Below are 16,379 nucleotides of genomic sequence, written 5' to 3'. Positions count from 1 at the left end.
ACCTCAATAATAATGATACAAAAAATCATAGGCAAGATAGTATTCAACATTGGCATTGGATGAGATGTTGATCTATGCATGATTGAATGTTTTAACTGACCCTATATTTGGTGCTGACTAAAAGGGCGAAACATTTGGAATCAAATTCACAACTATTGTGTAGAATTTAGTGCCGACATGAAAAAGAGGGCAGTTACATGTAAAAAATGATGGTATAAGATTAACAAGGCAGTTGCACAATTTGCTAGTTGCTACGATCAAGCTAGTCAAAACATAAAGAGTGGTTTGAACATTGATGATATAAAGGAGTTGATCTATAAACTTTATTCTACAAATTATGGTAAAAGATACACTTTTGAGAGGCATTGGAATATGCTTCGTTTGGAACAAAAATGAAGAAGCCAACTACCTACACAAAGTGGAGGCTCATAGAGAACCAAAGCTAGTCCAACTGGAGCATACTCATCATCATCAAATTTAAAAACACCGTTGGTTGAGGAAACCAGTGTGAACTCTCTCGTTCGCCCAGAAGGATCAAAGAAGAGCAAGAGAAAAGTAAGAAAAAAAAACAAATGTTTAAAGATCTTAGCAAAAAGAAATTATCCGTTGTTAAAAAGTTATCTCTCATGTAAAATATTAAGAATGTTAGAGAAAAAGAATTAATAGATTAGAAAAAAAAAGAGAAGAAGAGAGGGAACATAGATTATGGCAGTCAAAGAAAAGGAGTTACAAATTCAAGCGGCAATGAAAGAACAAGAATTACAAACTCAGAAGTATATTAAAGAAATGAAGATAAATTTATAAATTTTAATAATATTATTGTAAAAAAAAATTACATTAATTTTAATTATTTTAAATAATTAATTAAATAGAACCACGATAGGGACTAAAGTTAGTTCTTTCTAATAGAGAAGAGAGATGCTTTAAGTTCTTATTTATTGTTTATGACACAAAATCTGATATAGAGTTACCTTTTATGATAAGTGTGCCATAAATAGAAAGTAGAATGATTTGCCTATTGAAGATGGTTTTAGTGTGTTTTTTTCTTTACTCCATTGAAATGAATTGCCTATTTTTCTTCGGTTATCAACCGCAACTGCTTAACTAGGTTTGCCTGAACTTTAGCTGGAGTTAATTCCCGGGATTGGATGTACCGATACTTTCATTATCGGTTGAACCTAGCTATGTATTTTTTTTTACATTATTTAAAATTCATCAAACGTTGCTCATATTATCAACCAGAATGAATGTTTTTGTCTATTATAAGCTTTATTGAAACTTTTTAATTGACATGTATTACAAAGGGCTGCTAACTAGCATATGAGTGATGAGGAGAAAACTGATAAAAATCTATGTCAATGGATCAACCTTTTTTGGGTGATTATTTACTATTATTCAAATTCTCTATTATCAAATTCCTAAATTTTCTTCCATTAATGTCACTCACTCTGTCTGCCTCTCTCTTCTTCACGAAATTATTGTTTGTTTGAATTGGAAGAATATATGGTCTTAATCTTTTTCACCTATATGTTGCCAAGGGACCATTCTGTCCAAGAACTTGGGATTGCAAATCTTTCTGGGTTTCGTGAATGGCTTTTCCTCCATCCACTGATAGGCAGGATCAGAGAATTCTAAAAGGATGATAATTTTTGCTCATCACCACAAAGTTCTTGATGGAGTACAGGTGCATTTATATCCTCATTCGAAGCCACTGTTTATTAAACTCATTTGACAGCATGTATAATGGTTGAATTGCTTTTCTCTTTAGATTGTTTGAAATTGGCTATTGCCATACTCTTTTTTTCTTAGGCCCTTAATGTCCAAGCCTCACACCATGAATGTTTAGATTTAATTTGACATGAATAATTTATTTCTATAGCAATTTCACTCTAGATTTTCAGAACTTAGGAATGCAGTGTAGTTTTGGTCTTATATCCTGGGTACAAACTAAACATGAGTAGCTTCTTCCCTTAGAGGTGTATTTGGTTACTAAGACATTAATATTAAAGATCTATTTAAAGGAAAAAAAAAAGGTTGCTGCATGAATAGCCTTTGGAATCAAAGGATAGAAATGGTTTCATAAAATATCTTGAAATGGAAATTGAATATTTCAACTTCCAAGTTCCAACTATTTGTATTTAAAACTGTAGAAGTTATGCAAATTGTGTCTAAAACTTGAAATATCATTTGCATCAGATAATGAGTGTGTTCCCCCAATTGATGCTGCTTTGTAGTTTATTTTAAAATGACTAATAAGTTTCTTTTTCAGTTTACGTTTGTGAAGGGACTCTGATCCTAAGTTTCTAGTGTGAATTTTGAATATGTCTCTTTGAGGATTCATGTTTAAACTAAAATGGGAAAACTATAAAGGATTAAGATGATGCGACAGTTTTCTTGAGTTGCTAACTAGAGATCCTATTAGTTTGTTGAATGGATTCCAATATTCTTAATGAAATTGTTATGCATGTGTTATATACTAACAACAAAACTGACATGAATCCATTAGTAGGGATTTACCAGGGGATAGACAACCTGCTACTTATTACTAGGATCTGATTTGATTGAGTGAAAAACTTAATTGACCTATGATTAGTACAACAGTTATCTAAGTCTATAATCCAGCAAGAGAGTACTACATAGTTTTAGAAGCTAAAATGGTGGTTTGTTGTTTTAGACTTTTACATAGTAGCTGTTTGTCTCATTGTCAACAACATGCCAATAAAGTTCAATATGGCTATAAGCAAATAGGACTATTACCTAATATTACTAAATGTGTAAAAGTAAGTATACTGAGGAAAAAGGTTACAAGAGAATATGTGGTGTGCTTTATGTCAATCAAAGACATGTATTATGGATTTGAATCATTTTACCTGGTTTAGATACATATTTTGTGTAAAGCTATCTCTTTATGGTGTATTCAAGGGAGAGAGTATAGGTGATGAATGGTTGGGATTAAAAAGAAAAGATGTTTTATATTAACAGCAATTCAGCAACCTTTTCTTATATTGATAGCTAATATTAGATTTAATTTCAGTTTACTTTATAATTTCGAATGCTCATTAATTCATGTGTTTATACTCTTCAGTCTGCATTAAGTTTGCTTTCTATTTTGCTTCATTTATCCTTTTCTTCTATTCATTGATTTTCTATAAAAAGATGGATAATTTAGTAGTACATTATACTTTCATCGATATTTTTTCTGACGTTGGCTCTGTTACTAGTCATAGTTTAGGTAGTTTTCAAAATAGAATAAAATTTTTCTACTAAATAAAATGAGGAATGAAAACTGATTTAACTGTCTCTTACCAAATACTCAAATTATTGGCTTGAAATGTGCAAGGAAGGGAAAAAAACAACTTATTGTTTAGGGATAATGCATTTCTTAAATACAAAATTCATGGTTCTTAGTGAAGTTAATTGATTTGGATCTCACATTCATATTTAGGTTATGCAAACAAGGTTCTTTGTTTTTTATCTTTCTGATTGGTTGTGTGGATAGTTATGCTGAGTTTTTTTCCCTTCAAACTATTTATATTTGAATTTGAATCTTGGTTTTGTTTGTCTTGGTCCATTACTTTCAATGCATTTTGCTTACTGCACCACTTCCATCTCATTTTCTAACTTGCTTTGGTTATTACGTTTTTTTTTAATTTGGTTATTGTGTTTGTCTATGATTTCAATGAAAGGAAACAGTTACATTCAGCAATGAAAAACTATTTAATAATGAATAAATAAATCTTGGGGAGTGCTAGGGGAACAATAAAAATTTTGAACAATATGAACAACCACCAATCAAATGAAAATACACTACACTCTAATTTAATGCTACTAATTAAATTTACTCTTTTAATCCTATTAATTCACATTGTTTACACATTGTTCAAAAATGTTGTTGGTTACCTATACTTTTCCAAAAATCTTTTGTTTTGGAGAATCAGTCGAAACTTTGGAATGTAGAGATAATAGCTTTAAGGCATTATTTTATTAAGTAATATTTGGGCAAGTCTAGCATTATGCTCCAAAATGTTGCATTTAAAGTTTAATTTCCAATTTCAGGATTCCATGAAGTATGTGTGTGTGTTTTTAATAAGAAGTGTGCATTTGAAGTAAAAGAAAGAAGCTATTTTTGCTGATAGTTGTACAAGATATTATAATTAAAAATATTCATGTATAAATTTTATTTTAACTCAAATTGTCTATTTGAATTTTCGCTTTGAAATAAACTAACTAATTCTTATCATGAAGTCAAAGTTCACTATTGTTATTATTATGGTTGATATTGTGGAAAAAAACAAAAATACCATGTAAATTTTAATCAAATTTGTTACCAAAAGTTGTATATGGCATGGGATTCTAAAAAGAATACAAAAGTTTAAAGGTATTTTTTTTGTAATTAATTGAATTTGGGATTCTAAATATCCTTTGTATATGATTTTTTAGTTAAAATGTAGTTTGTACAATAATTATAGTTTTTACATCTAGATGTTAAATTGTGGTTTCTTTTGGTGTTTAAATTCAATGTACTAGGATCACATGGAATCTATATAAAGAAATTGTATATTTTCTTTAAGCAAAACAATTATGTAGTCCCGTACACTTGCACGAGGTCTCTGTTTGTGTGCAAAGGTTCAATGTCAATTTGTTGAAGAGCATGAACAGAGATAGAAAATACAAACTAGGTCCTTATTGAAAAAGTTTTGCGAAGATGCACAAGATTTATGTGTATTTATCCTTGTTTCTAAGGAAGATAAAAATAACAATGTCAATATGAAAGTCCAAAAAGATAAAGAAGATGGCCTGAATGAATGCATTAAAGAGAGTACCCAGTTAGCAAAATGGTGAGAAAAGCACCTCTGTGGATGAAAGATTATGAGGTGTGAGAATGGTGCATTGCAAAGGATTATTACCGTTGCTGATGTGTGAGTTAGTTACAACAGAATAGAAAATACATGGTTAAAGGGAGAATAGGAGTGTAAAGGAGTAACTCATCTTCTATCATGGTTAAGAATCGTTAGTCCAGTACTCAGTATTCTTTGGAGTACATAGTACAATTTCATATTTTTCATTGTTTTCTTTCCATAGTTTATCAATACGAGTAAAGTACCAAAATTGACCATGAAAAATTATAACGCTGACAAATCTGGCCATAAAAGAATTAAAACTAATTTATAACCAAGAGAGATGGGGTTTCATAGACAAAACTACTAAAATCCGAAAAATCTATCAAAAATCCTTAAATTGCCCTTCTATTCTAACCTAACCACTCTCTAACTCTAATCCTACCTTATCTCCAACGATATTGGCGTCACTTCACACTATCACTATAACCTCATTCCCTTCAATTGAAACCTCAAGATCCCTCCTCATCCACCCATCCCCAACCTTTCCTCTCAGAACATCAACAACGAAGCTCAGAACAGAAGGCTCATTCCTGAAGAACTTGTCGCTCAAACAAGCAGCAACTCAATTTCTAACCTTTGCATGATTCACCCCTCTTGATGACAGTGAATAAAATGCCAAAGACAGCATAGCCGAGAGTGTGACCAGGGAAGCAAGTCGAACTACATAGTGAATTGGAAAAGAAGCTTGTCCCTTGCTATTTGCCACTCCTTGCGAGGACGGTCTAGGACTATCGAACGATGTTCTATTTGGTAGCAGAAGTTTCTGTGGAACTTCCACTACTCTATTTTCACCATTCTTGTTGTTAGCCTCTTGGCAGAACCTTGTCGAAACAATGAGTGAACGTGTACCTCGCTGTCCTCTAGCGCTGGAAAATTCCTGTGCTCTAGATGAACTACTGGAAGTTAAGCTGTCACTATCGGAACTAATGGGCTCGTGCAGCGACTTAGATCCAGCATAATCTCTATTTCTCAGAGGGAAAGGTTGAGGATGGATTTTGGGTGGGTGAAGAAGGATCTTGGGGTTTCGATTGGAAGGGAGTGAGATTGTAGTGGTGGTGTGAAGTGGCGTCATTGTCGTTGAAGATGAGATGTGAATAGAGTTGGAGAGCGGTTAGGTTAAAGTAGAGGGACAATTTAGGGATTTTTGATAGATTTTTAGGATTTGAATAATTTTGTTTTTGAAACCCCCATCTTTCATGGTTATAAATTAGTTTTAATTCTTTTATGGTTTGATTTATCAGCGTTATAATCTTTCATGGTCAGTTTTGGTACTTTACTCTTATCAATACTCTTTCATGTCTCATTGTTAATGTTGGTAATTGCCATTACTGTGATTATTGTGAAGTTCTTAGTGAAAATCACTATTTATTGATGGTTTCATTGAGTTAACAACACCATGGCAGAGGGAACGCGTATGACTAGATTGGAGGAACTCACCTTGTCCAATAAGCAAGAAATCACTACCCTAAGCCGGGGTCCTGTGGAGGCGAATGAGCAAATTGCCGATACATAAATTCGTCTCACTGGAATGGAATCGTTGTTACGTTCCATAGAGAAGTTGTTACGTGACACCACGAAGATGAACACGAAGAACTCTGAGTATGTGCTAACCGGCGACAATGCCAGAGATGGAGTGTTGGAGTCTGGTGCGATGAGCTTGGGAGTAGAACAACCATGGCCTCGACTAAGGGTAAAGGTTGCCGATCTTCTGATGTTTGACGGTGAAGAGTGGATGACTAGGTCTTCTACGTCTGCCAATATTTGGAAACTTTTGAGATACCGATGGAGCAACGGATTCGAGTATTGTCTTTCCACCTGGTTGGGGCGACGTATGCATGGTATCGATGGGGCATCAATAATAACATACCCTACAGCTGGGACACCTTCTTGGAATCCATGGAAGTTAGATTTGGAAAATCCCTCTTCTATGATCCATGCACCGCCATAAAGGATCTGAAACAAAGCGGCTCAGTGGAGGCGTATCAAACCCAATTTGAGGAATTGACCAACAGGGTCAATGGGTTGAGTGAAAAGTGGATCATCTCCCTCTTGTGGCTGGGCTTCAGGACTAGCTAAAATGTGAACTCCTCCTAGCCCAACCTACTTCATATGTTTAGGCAGTCTCCATTGCCAAACTGCATGAGCAGAAAAAATGCATCACATTTGGGCCTGCTTAGAAGTGGTGGAAACAAGCCCATGTCCTCCCAGAGCCCGACCCGATTCACACCCAATAGGACCCTCAACCCTACCCACTCTACCCCTGAGCTTACTTCTTCGGCACCGAACTCCACTCCCATAGGACCAATGGCTTCCAACAGCACAACTTCACCCACGTTGAAAGGGGTATGACCAGCAGTCAAGAAATTGACTAGCGCCGACATTTGAGCACGGAGAGAAAAAAGCTTCTGCTATTACTGTGACAAGTGGTACACACCTAGGCACCATTGCAAGGCATCATATCAACTCCTCGTCGGTGAAGAGGAACTTGCAAAATTGCTGCACGACACGAACTCAATGCCGGAAAGGGTGGCAAATTTTGATTCTGAAGATGATGATATGGAAGGCGAACAACAAATTTTGCGCATTAGGTTGAATGCCCTGGAGGGCGAATTTCACCCAGAGACTTTAAGAGTGAGGGGAACCCATGGCAACCCACCGTTACTGATCTTGATTGATGATGGAAGTACTCACAATTTTATCAAGGGATCAGTTGCCAAGAAACTCAACCTGAGTCTCACTTTCACTCTAACACTTTAGGTAATGGTGGGTAATGGTGATTCAATTAATTGTGCTGCAAAGTGTAATGATTTTTCTCTATTGGTGCAAGGGCATAACTTTACAGTGGATACCTATGTGTTGGACCTAAAAGGAGAAGACGTTGTTTTGGGAGTCTATTGGATGATGCGCTTAGGAACCATTTGAATTAATTACTTGGAGTTGTTCATGAAATTCAAGGTGCAAGAAAAATGGGTCATTTTCATGGGGGAAAGACTATTAAGGGAGGCTGAATTGAATTTTAAAGAGTTTAAAATGTTAACTGGCAGTGGAAATATTGCCTTTTTGTTTCACTTGTAGGTATCTAATTCAGTGGTAGTAGCACCTACTTCAATAGTGACTGATGAGATTGTTCATGGGATACTTAAGGATTTTTCTGATGTATTTGCTAAACTCACCCAAATACCACTACCAAGGGAGGTAGATCATCCAATCCACCTTGTTCCTGGGGCATCTCTAGTAAGTATTAGATCATATAGATATCCACAATTTCAAAAGGAAGAGATGGAGCATTTGGTAGCTGAGATGTTACGAACAGTGGTAGTCAAAGACAGTCAGAGCGTCTTTTCGAGCCCAGTTTTATTAGTGAAGAAGAAAGATGGGGGGTGACGATTTTGCATTGACTATCGAACTTTGAATGCTATCACCATAAAGGATAAGTTTTTTATTCCAACCATTGATGAGATTTTGGATGAGTTACATGGTGTAGATTTCTTTTCAAAAGTTGACATCCGAAGTGGCTACCATTATATTAGAATGCGGGAGGAGGACATCAATAAAACTGCTTTCTGGACTCACATGGGGCACTATAAGGTGATTTTGATGCCGTTTGGACTCACTAACGCACCAGTAACGTTATCTGTATTTTGGCACTCTATTGTATATATATCCGCATTATCTTACTCTATCTTCTCTGCTTGTTTTACCGCTTTGTGAGTGTTGCGCTTTACGATTTAACGATTTTGATTTACCTCTTTCTCTTCAAGGGCTCCTAGTTAGCAATCTTTTTTCAATATTATATATATAATTTTATTTCTAGAGGTCATAATACCTCGCCACCTCTGTTGTATAACTTAAGCATAAGACTCTATGTGGTAGGGTGTTACATTATGGTATCAGAGTAGTTTGCTCCTGTAGAGTATGAGGGATGGACTGACTATGCTTCTGTGCATTCTCTTTGTGTGTGTTTATGTGCTATTAGGATATCTGACTGATATAATTGGCATAAACGTTCATGAGCATGCATTTGGGACTTTGAAGCACTAGACTTCCGATATTGAGACTGATCAACTTGATATCGATTGTTTGGTGTGTATAGAAACTAGATGGCGCCTCGTGGATGCGGTCGAGGCCGAGGGAGAGGTCGTACTAGTACTCAGGGACCGAAAACCAACATGAATGACCTGGTAAACTTTATGGTGGCATTAGAGAATATGGCTGCTGCTATGCAAACCACTGCTGAGGCACTTGGGCAGCAGATGAACAATAATGGTAATGGGGGAAATGGCGAAAATGGGCTGATGACATTGTCAGAATTTCTGAGGGTTAACCCTCCAGTTTTCAAGGGAACCACCAATCCAACTGAAGCCGATACTTGGTTTTAGGCCATGGAGCGAGCACTGCAAGCACATCAGGTGCCTAAAGAGCAGTGTGTCGAGTTTGCTATCTATCAGCTCACTGGGGAAGCACTGCATTGGTGGCAGGCTACACGACGCCTCCTGCAGCATGGTGATGATCCTATTCCCTAGGATGCTTTCCAGGTTGAGTTTTATAAGAAGTACTTTCCGAATTCTGTCAAGACGGCAAAAGAACTTGAGTTACTGCAACTGAAGCAGGGTGCTATGTCCGTATCTAAGTATACAAACAAGTTTGAGAAACTATGCAGATTTTCCCGCATATGTCAAGGTGCTCCTGAAGACTTTGAGGAGTGGAAGTCTATTAAGTACGAAGGAGGGCTCCGGAGCGACATCTTCAGTTCAGTAGGGCAAATGGAGATAAGAACTTTCTCAAAGTTGGTGAATAAGAGCAAAGTGGCAGAAGACTGTGTGAAAAGGACAGCTGCAGAGAAAGGAAGCCATAGGGGACCTTTCCAACAGAACCGAGGAAGAAGCTTTGCTCCTAGGGTCAGACTTTCAAGCGTGGAGGCTTTATACCACAGCAGACACAGGGTCAGGCTAGTTTCAGAAGACCTAACAACAACAATTTCTCTGGGAGAAGATTTGGGAAGTAGCCTCTGAATGAGCAAGCTTGTGCTAGATGTGACAGTCATCATCCGAGGGTCCTGTGAAAAGCCGGTTAGGGCTTGTGCTATTCATGTGGGAAAGCGGGGCATAAAGCCTCAAACTGTTTGGAGAAGCAGAGGCAATGTACTAAGAGAGCACAGCAGCCTGGACGGGTGTTTACCACCTCAACCATAGTTGCCGATGGATCTGATATGCTTATCCGAGGTAAATATGAAGTAGCCGGTAGAACTTTGAATGCTTTATTTGATTCTGGAGCTACTCATTCATTCATAGCATTTGAAAAACTAGTGAGTTAGGATTAAAAATTGTGGTCCTAGGCTATGATTTGAAGGTGCATAATGCCACCCATGAAGCCATTTTGACTAAGTTAGGATGTCCACAAGTCTTGTTTCGGGTTCAACAATGTGATTTCGTTCAAACTTGATTTGCTTGCCAATGACTGGTCTGGATCATTTTGGGACTGTATTGGTTATCTAAGAATCACGTCTTGCTTGACTGTTCTGAGAAGACGTTGTATTTTATGCCAGAAGGACCAGTAGTGGTGAATAGTTACTATTTGAACTCTATGACAATAAGCTATTTTGGATGTGAATGTCAGGGTATTATGTTATTAGCTGCGGGTGTTTCGGGAGATGAACAAAGTTTAGAGCAAATTCCGGTTGTTTCCGAATTTCCTGAAGTGTTTCTGGACGACATTGATGAATTTCCTCTTGCCCGAAAGCTTGAGTTTGTGATTGAGTTGGTGCCTGGGACAAGGCTAATCTCGATTGCCCCTTACAGAATGTCGCCTTTAGAAATGGCCGAGCTCAAGGCTCAGTTGGAAGATTTAATGGGTAAACGCTTTATTTGACCATGTGTTTCTCCGTGGGGAGCCGCAGTGTTACTAGTGAGGAAGAAAGACGGGAGTATGCATCTCTGTGTAGATTACAGGCAATTGAATAAGGTCACAATAAAGAATAAGTACCTATTGCCGAGGATTGACGATCTCATGGATCAATTACAAGGAGCCAGAGTTTTCTCTAAGATTGATTTGCGATCCGGTTATTACCAGATAAAGGTAAGAGATGAAGACATCCCTAAGACCGCCTTCAGGACTCGTTATGGTCATTACGAGTACACTGTAATGTCTTTTGGGTTGGCAAACGCTCCTGCAGTATTTATGGATTATATGAACAGAATCTTTCGCCCATTCTTGGATAAGTTTGTTGTCGTCTTCATTGATGACATACTAATTATTCTAAGACCGAGGAAGAACATGCCGAGCACTTGTAGACTGTGTTGTAAATCCTGAAGGAGAGAAAATTGTACGCCAAGTTATCTAAATGCAAGTTCTGGAAGAGTGAGGTGAAGTTTCTTGGCCATGTAGTGAGTAAACAGGGGATAGCAGTAGATCCTTCTAAGGTGGAAGCAGTGATAGAGTGGGGACGATCGACCTCAGTAACTGAGATAAGGAGTTTTCTGGGCTTAGCTGGCTATTATCGGAGATTCATCAAAGGCTTTTCTCAGATAGCGTTGCCACTGACAAAGTTAACCCGCAAGGATGCGCCATTCGTCTGGACTTCTGAGTGCGAGGAGAGTTTTCAAGCGTTGAAGCAAAAGTTGACCACTATGCCTGTATTGGTGTTTCCTGAACCGAACGAACCATTTGAGGTGTATTGTGATGCCTCACTAAAGGGATTGGGGTGTGTGCTGATGCAGCATCGGAATGTGGTGGCGTATGCCTCACAACAGTTGAGACCTTACAAAGTTAATTACCCGACGCACGACTTGGAACTTGCTGCGATTGTGTTTGCATTGAAGGTGTGGAGACATTACCTCTATGGGGTTAAGTTTCGAGTTTTCTATGATTACAAGAGCTTGAAATATCTCTTTGATAAAAAAGATCTTAATATGCGACAGAGGTGGATGGAGTTCCTGAAAGACTACGATTTTGAGCTGAATTACCATCCAGGAAAAGCGAATGTTCTGGTGGATGCATTAAGTCAGAAGTCATTGTATGCGGCTTGCATGATGGTTAGAGAGAAGGAATTGCTAAAGGCGTTCGAAAGTTTGAAAGTGGGAGTAAGAGAGGAGTTTGGAACTCTGTGCTTGAGTCAATTGCAAATTTCAAGTGACTGTAAGTCTAGGATTGAAGAAGCTCAGCAAGACGAGAAGGAGTTGCGGAAGGTGTGGCCAGCAATTGAACAAGGGAAGTGATGGAGAGTATCATGGGATGATGATGGGTTATGGAGGTTCAATGGTAGGATTTGTGTGCCGGATGTAGGGACTTTATGGCAAGATATCTTGAAGGAAGCACATAAGAGCGAGTTTTCTATTCATCCGGGGAGCACTAAGATGTACAATAATCTGAAAGCTATGTTTTGGTGGCCTGGTATGAAGAATGATGTGGCAAAATATGTTTTAAAGTGCTTAACTTGTCAGAAGGTGAAATTTGAACATCAGTGACCTTCTAGTACCTTGCAATGGAAGTGGGAGAGTATTGCGATGGATTTTGTATCGGGATTGCCGAGAACTAGAGCTGGTTTTGATGCTGTCTGGGTGATTGTGGACCGACTGACGAATTCGGCTCATTTTCTACCAATTCGGATGAACTATACGCTTGAGGAGCTAGCATGCTTATACATAAAGGAGATTGTGAGACTTCATGGTGTGCCTACTAATATAATTTCTGATAGAGATCCTCGTTTCACTTCAAGGTTCTGAGGTGCATTTCAGAGAGCTTTTGGAACCTGATTAAGCTTGAGTACAGCTTACCATCCTCAAATAGATGGCCAATCTGAGAGGACAATCCAAACCTTAGAAGATATGTTGAGGGCTTGTGTTCAGGACCAGCCAACGAGCTGGGTTTGATATATGCTTGATGCACATAAACTAGTTATGCTACGATTTAGGAAATTGCACGATCGGCAAAATTCCTTCCGGCAAGTGCACCGGTTATCGTCAAGTAAAAACTCACAATAGAGTGAGGTCGAATCCCACAAGGATTGGTTGAGTGAGCAATTCGGATTAGAAGTGTGTTCTAGTTGAGCGGAATCAAGATTGAGATGAGTATTGTGGAATGTAAAATTGGCGGGAAAAGTAAATGACAAGGAATTGAAATGGCGGAATCTTAAATTGCAATGAATTAAAGAGCAGAAACTAAATTGCTGAAATTAAAAGGGAATGGGGGTGTTGCATGAATTGAGTTGCAGAATGTAAAGAGAAAGTGGAAATCAGAAATGGGGAATTCATTGGGTTTAGGAGATATTGAAATCTCCGAATCAAAACATGTATATCTCTTCCTCAACCAATGCATTCATTGAATTTTGCTTGGCAATCTTATATGATTGGATCCCAATCCCTTGGCTCACCAATTCTCTCTAAAAACAAACAAATTCTCAATCCCTTGGTTTAAATGTTCATAAGAAGAGATGATGCTTGATCACTGATTATACCACACAATTTCATGAACCACAATTTGGTAGGATTACATGTCACAATATCCATCCAAACCCCAATCCAATTCACTGTGAGAAAGCTTCTCTAGCATGAATCCTCCATTCCTTTCCCAAGGCTCCGAAGGATTCCAAGTATGGGTAGTTTCTTTCCCAAGACAACTACTCAATGGAATTAGATCGAGAAGCTTTCTAACAAAATTCAAGAGAAAAGATTGAAGAAGAAGATAAACTATTATTGATTCATTGAATTACAATAGAGCTCCCTAACCCAATGAAAGGGGGTTTAGTGAATCATAGCTCTGAATTCAATTACAAAGAAAAGGAAAACTAGCTAGAAGTGAAAGTAAAAGTTCCCATCAGGGGCTGGATTCCCCTTCAATCCCCCCTCTAACTTAACTTCTATCCTATTTATACACTTTCTATATTGAGCTTCAGTTGTGCTTCTTGGGCTTTGAGGCCTCTCCTTGCTTTCCTTTTGCCTTGGGTTTATGATCCATAATCTTGATGAGGTTGTTGATCCAAATCCTGTAACATTTATTGAGCCAACTTAGTGATAATCAAATAATGACACATGACTCAATAAATTGAGATTTCAAACTCATCAATCCTTCAGGCCCAATCCCATAAACCATGATATTCAATTGGGTTTCATACCAAAGTAAGTTTAAGTTAATCTTTGTGCTCAAAGACTAACTTAACTCACAATATTTTTGGCCCAGAAACCTTTTCCAAGAGTGGCGTTTAAGTTGTAGTTTAAGCTTAAACTGCAGCTTAAACGCCAGACACTTCCAGTGAGGCCTTTTGTAGAAGCACGTTTAAGCTTCAGTTTAAGGTTAAACTGAAGTTTAAACGTGGAAATGGAAGAAGGTAGCCCTGGAGAGTCATGTAGTCGAACACGTTTAAGCTTCAGTTTAAGGTTAAACTGAAGCTTAAACGTGGAGATAGGAAGGGCAGCCCTGGAGGTCGAACACGTTTAACCTCCAGTTTGAGGTCAAACTGGAGGTTAAACGTGGAAAAGAGTGGAGGCATACTGGAGGTCGAACACGTTTAACCTCCAGTTTGAGGTCAAACTGGAGGTTAAACGTGGAAAAGGGTGGAGGCATACTGGAGGTCGAACACGTTTAACCTCCAGTTTGAGGTCAAACTGGAGGTTAAACGTGGAAGCTTAGAATGGTAGCCCTGGAGGTGTCGAACACGTTTAACCTCCAGTTTGAGGTCAAACTGGAAGTTAAACGTGGAAATGGAGAGAGCAACCCTGGAGTAGAAAAGCTGTCGAACACGTTTAAGCTCCAGTTTGAGGTCAAACTGGAGCTTAAACGTGGAATGGCTCCCTGGTACTCTTCCTGGTTCTGGCGTTTAACCTCCAGTTTGAGGTCAAACTGGAGGTTAAACGTGGAACTCCTCCCTGGGTGGCATACTCATTCTGGCGTTTAACCTCCAGTTTGAGGTCAAACTGGAGGTTAAACGTGGAATGCTCCTTAAGTGAGGCTTTTCATTCTGGCGTTTAACCTCCAGTTTGAGGTCAAACTGGAGGTTAAACTTCAATTCCAGCATTTCTTATCCTTCATGATTTTTGGCGTTTAAGCTCTAGTTTAGGCTTAAACTGGAACTTAAACTCCACATGTGATATTCAAGCTTCCTTTATTGATTTTGTTGCTTCCTTGCTTAGCCTCTTCTTCCCTGAAATCATCCAAACAATTGCATCAAAGTCTTGCAAAATTTCATGAGAAATCTTCCATTCATAGCATTTAAGTAATATAACTAAAACTCATGGAATTTGCATCAAAATCATATTGTTTGGATGGTTCATTGCTTTGTTCTTCATTTAACCATTTTTGGTTACTTTAAGCTCAAGAAAATGCATAAAACAACTAAAACTAACAGAAAAATGCTAGTGAAACTAGCCTATGATGCCTTGGCATCACAACACCAAACTTAATACTTGCTTGTCCCTAAGCAAGTCCTGAGTTATTTGAGAAGAAAGTATGAAACAGAAAGCAATTACATTGGCTATATTAGCAAGCATTTGAAGTTCATCAGAAGGGTTTTATGCAGAAAGTTGCAGCATCACTTTTTCATACTTATCAGGTAGGATTATCACTTTTTCATTGCATCCATCAAACATTGCTATGGCCTCTTGTTATTCTTATGTCTTTGGCACTTTTCTCTTCTTTGTTTTCTTTTCTTTTTCTTAGAGCTCCTTTGCTCCTTGTTTGCTTAGTGTCATGTGTTGCACAAGCCTTTGGCATTTTCCTTTTCTTATCAGTGCACTACACATATCCACTTTAGGCATTTTAGTTCACATTTCTTCTTGAGACATTGGTGCCCAGCACCTCTTTGTGTGACTAAATGTTTTGTATTTAGGTTGCTCTTGATAATGGACTTTTGGTTGATAATCCCGGGTTAGTTAACCCAAGTTACCAAGTGTTGAAACACTCCTCAGAACCTATTCATCCAAGCATATCCTTAATACATAAACACCACAGGCATTTGTCTCAGAAGTTCAAACCATTGGTACCTAGCTTATTTTCTTAATTTTTTTGCTTTTTGGTTGCCTTTTTCCGTGGCTTTTTCTTTTTCTTTTTCTTTCTTTTTCATGGCCAAAGACATTTATTCATCAAGATCCATAGACAATTTTCACTTTCTACATAAAAATGATAATTCTACATTCTAATTTTAGTGATCTGACTAAACAATCAAGCATGCATACCACCACTTAATTCTACTTGATTTGTCACTAATTTAGCCAAGTTACTTTTGTTCAAACTTTTCTTTTATTTTTTTTTTGGAAACAGAACAAGCATGGCACGCACTTGTTTAAGAAGGTGAAGTTATATCCAAACATCTAGGCATTCACTTTATTCAAAGCAATTAACAAACACACATACTAAAAAACGACTCATAAAAAAAAACTCCACATAACACTTAAATGACTTATGATGAAAACACGTTCATAAAGACAATTCACCAATTATCATTTGATTATTAAGGAACGAGACCACCTCTTTATTGCTTGGTTCTTC

Source organism: Arachis ipaensis, chromosome B1, assembly GCF_059453495.1.
Source record: "Arachis ipaensis isolate K30076 ecotype BB chromosome B1, ASM5945349v1, whole genome shotgun sequence".
Taxonomy (NCBI): domain Eukaryota; kingdom Viridiplantae; phylum Streptophyta; class Magnoliopsida; order Fabales; family Fabaceae; genus Arachis; species Arachis ipaensis.
The sequence above is the reverse complement of the archived record's forward strand: the minus strand, read 5'-3'. Positions refer to the sequence as shown.